Raw genomic sequence first — 4961 nt, forward strand, 5'->3', positions numbered from 1 at the left:
ATGAAGTTCCTAAATATAATTTGGCAATGCTCCGCCAATATAGCTCGTACCTTATCCGAAGTAGCCCCAGCAGGCTGTCTTTCAACAGGGGCAGCAGCAGTAGAAGCTGGATCAGTAGGTGGAGGCTAATCCTGATCCTGTACTGCATGAGTCTTCGGCAAGTGACCCCTGCTCCTGCTGAATGTGATCCTATTAACGGGCCCCATCTGTGGTGTCCTCCGCTCAGTCGAAATCACTTGAACCCCCAATTGAAGTAGGAGGTTAGATATCAGCAGTGCAAATGGTAGACTATCTCCACCCGAATAGCGTGACTCTGATCGAATGCGAAGAAAGAAATATAATGCTAGATTAATCGGCTTCCCCCGTGCTAACTGTAACAAAAATCTGGCCTGCTCGATCTCGAAATCAGTCTTATATTTTTTTGGATCAATATTATATCCAACAATCAGATTAAGCATTCTGAAAAATGCTATATAGTCGGCCTGTCGGATCACTTTATTGCCATCATATGGAGGAGCCGAAGGCTCTAGCACAATGTCACAAACTTGATCGTCTGTGAGACCATCATCAGGTACCTCAACGTGGTTCTCACTATCATCCGAGTCAATATCCAGCTCTGCGGTCTGTACATCCGGTGCTGGTGTGTCCTCTCCAGATGGTGCAGTCGCTGCTCTCTCTGGTGCTGGTGCTGTCGGATATGCACCGGGTTCCCGCCGTAGATCAAGAAACTTAGCAATAACGCGGGGAGAGAAGATAATACTCACTTTCCAGACTACTAAGTTGTAGCACAGAGCATCACCAGACTGCTCTCCCATAGCACGGTAAAACTCACTGACCATCTCAGGATATGTTGCGCCCCTCTGTCGACAAATCGGGGTCCATCCACGATCGATGATGATGTCATGTATGCTCTGTTCCTCCCAAGTGAGATCACGGAAGTCATCCAGAATGATCTCCCGCTCAACAAGTATAGGCCGCACAGTAAGCTGAGAAGGAGCTGGTTCGCTACTTTAGCCTGTCTGGGGTCAGGAACGTTTTCTTCCGCTGTTGCTTGCCATTAGTATATTGTTGATCTACAAAATAATTATGTAATTTAACTAAAGTGAATTAGAGGACATAAATGTTGTCATGCAGTGTTTGGCAAGTCTTTATTCGAAGGGATTAAAATCCGTTCGAATAAGGGCTGCCAAATATCATGTTTAGTTCGAATGATTAAAATTCAATTCGAATGGCCTAAATTTTCATTCGAATGAAGTAAAAGTCCATTTGAATGGAATTTAACGTCATTCGAGTGACCATAAAATTAATTCGAATGACCTCATAAAACATTAATTCGAATGTGCAAGAAGTCCATTCAAATAAACTTCTTTTCCATTCGAATGAGCATAAATTCCATTCGAATTGAAATAAATTTCATTCGAATAGAATTTAAGTTCATTCGAACGGGACTCAGTCCCGAATCTACAAATTCAAAATCTTCAATGTACCAATATTTTAATCGGTAGAAATGATTGAGGAGTAAAGCCCCATCATTTCTACCGATTACTTTTGTGTCATTTAACCCCAAAAAAACAAAATGGGGTCGGATTGATTCAAAATCCGAACCCCCCAAAAACCAATGATTTAATCAATTAAAATTCATGGAATTTAACCCATACCTCTTGTTGTAGGGGATTTGAGGACTTGGTCGGAGTTTGCGGTGGTGTTGGGGCTGAGAACGGCAGAGGATTTGATCGGACGGTTTGAATAAGAGGATGCACGAATGGCCGGAGAAGAAACTATATCGCGGCTTAGATAACGTAAATTGATTCGAACGGAAAGGGTATAAGTTCGAACTGAAAGGGTATATGTTTGAATGAATATTGTAATAATTCATAAATAATTTGATATATATAAGTACTAGAGGTAAAACAATATATACTAGTATTAGTACTAATACTTAAATTATGCATTAGATGAGTATAAAATAGTCTCAGGTAAAGCATTGCATTATATAGTAATATACTAAGTCTATAGTAAAACATTGCATTAAATATAAGTATAAAATACATATATCTAATATATTTAGTTTGTGTATTAGTAATTAATAAACCAAGTACTTATAATATATTAGAAAGTATTATAGTACTATTAGTTTTCAAATATTTATGCTATCTATACTATAATAGATAGTATTATACTATTAGTGATAGTTAGTGTTATACTTATAGTGATACTAATTATAAGTATAACACTATTAGTGATACTAAATAAAATATTAGTCTATTAGTAATACATAATATTATAGATTGATAAGAAACTTAGTATTATGCTATTAGTGACACTTAGTATTATAACGTGTATTGTATTTTATTATATACTAATAATAATATAATAAGTATATTTATATATTTATATTATTATCTGTTCGAACGCATATAAAATTGTTCGAATAGATATAAATTTTGTTCGAACGAAGTTTTTTTGTTTGGAGGGAAAATTTGCGCCAAATTATCGGTATATGCTGGAGAATATTCTTTTTTTTTTTCGTTCGAACTAAAATATTATTAATTCGAATGGGAAAATATTGTGGGAAAAATTTACGATTTTTATGATTTTCGCGTTCGAACTTATAAAAAATCTGTTCGAACGTAAATTCACATATTATTAACCTGATCTTTTCACTTCATTTTCCCTCGGATTGAAGTTTAAGAAAGGGAGAGAGAGCGTGGCAGAGACTGTTAGAGAGTGTTGTGGAGAGAGAGCTTCAAAGAAGTGAGAGAGAAGAGATTCTTGAGAGAGAAGAAAGAAGGGCAAGAGGTAAATGGCTTTTTTGTTATTTTTCATTCCGATTTTCGTTTACAAGTACAATTTCATTTGTTGCATTTATTTGTTGGGATAGAATAGCTGTTTAATGTGTTTTATGCATATATAGGTATTGTGGATTGATATTTTTATTGGATTGCAAAAATTAGAGGTAAGTTTTTATAGTTTTCTAAGTTATTTAATAATCATATTTAGGGATAATCATATAATTTCCAATGTATTATATTGAAATATGCCATCATGTATGTGAAAATTGTGTTTTACGATTCAGTTTTTTGCTCTTTTTCGTGACTGGTTTCTGGCTTTGTCCCATTTGAACACTTTGAATACCGTTCAAATTGAATGTACTCAGTTCGAACGGAATCAAATGATGGTTTTATTCTATTCGAACATATTGAGTGTTTGTTCAAACAGTATCAATTAGATGATAGTTATAATGTAATTATAAAATGTAATTATAATGTATAATTGTAAATATTTAAGTACTGTATTGTAATATTCGAAAACTTAAAATATAATTATTTGATATTTAATAAAAGAAGTTTAATGTATTAGTGAAAATATTTAATAGATTAATAGATTAATACTAAAAAAAAACCCATAAAATATTAGTTATAAAAAATTATAATTAAATATTTGAAAATATTTAAGTACTCTAATTAAGATGATTAATACTCTAAATATTCTTATTGTACTTAATTAAGGAATTATAATGTACAATTAATTCTATTTAAGTACTGTAATTAATAGATTAATACGTCAATTATGATTATAAAATATAAGTTATAAAAAATTATAATTAAATATGCAGAATTATTTAAGCTCTCTAATTAAGATGATTAATACTTTAAATATTCTTATTGTACTTAATTAAAGAATTATAATGCATAATTAATTCTATTTAGGTACTCTAATTAATAGATTAATACTTAAATTATAATTATAAAATATAAGTTATAAAAAATTATAATTAAATATTTGAAAATATTTAAGTACTCTAATTAAGATGATTAATATGATGGAATCTTTAAGTAAAGAATTATAAGTACTTAAATATATGGCAGGGCCCATCATATATACTTGTAATGTAATCTTGTAATGTATTTGTGATGTATACTTGTTATGTTTATTACTGAGGTGTTGGATTTTCTAATTATTTTACATGCAGTTAAACCTTAGACCTGTTCGAGAGTTGTGGCCAAATATTCTCGTAAAGAATGTTTGGGTACAACTCTTGAATTGTCCAAAGTGGACAGTTTGGGATTCTATCATCTATATGGCATATATATTTAGTTAAAATTCATGTGTTAGTTAATTAAAATTTTGGTTTAGCATTTTCTTACATTCTTCGAGTATGCAGTTTGTAAGTTTCTCGGCCCATGAATAGGGTCAATGACTTACCGTGACTGGCATACTTGAAGAATTGTAGGGAAATGCTGCCGAACTTTTTACTAACATACGAGTTTTGAACTGAGTATATATGCGATATAGATGATAGTCTCTCGAATGGGATAGGACCAACTACCTTAAAAATAGATGGTACCCAGACACATTTATTATAATAGTTTATTGATAGTGCTTATCCCATGAATTGGATTTTTTATAGATAGATAAGAGTTGGATGTTGTTGGGAGATAGACTTGGTCGAGACTATAAGCAATATGCACAAGGGGTGAAGTCTTTCTTAGAATTTGCTTGTGGGAGTGTTGATAGTTGAGGATTTATAAGATGCCCATGCAAGAAGTGTAAAAACCTTAGTTCATATAATATGATAGCTGTGGAGGATCATTTATTTGTAAATGGGTTTGATCCAAAATATTCACATTGGGTTTTACATGGCGAAACATTTCCTAAGGGAGTTTGATTTGGCAGTAATCTCAATTAGATGGATGAATGTAATGAGATCGGCACGGACGACATAAATGATGATGTTTCTGATGATAGTTATGATAATGGAGAAGATATGACTGAAATATTAGGGGATCTTGACGCAGGCATATTTGGTGCCAGGGATGGAGAATGAACATCTACACAATCATTTGAGGGAAATGAAGAATTTAGATTACTGTGGGAGGATGCACAACGAGAATTGTACCCAAGGTGCACCCGTCATAGCAAGTTGTCATTCACTGTCTGGCTGCTCCATATTAAATCTA

This window comes from Carya illinoinensis, chromosome 11, assembly GCF_018687715.1.
Source record: "Carya illinoinensis cultivar Pawnee chromosome 11, C.illinoinensisPawnee_v1, whole genome shotgun sequence".
In the NCBI taxonomy this organism is placed as follows: Eukaryota; Viridiplantae; Streptophyta; class Magnoliopsida; order Fagales; family Juglandaceae; genus Carya; species Carya illinoinensis.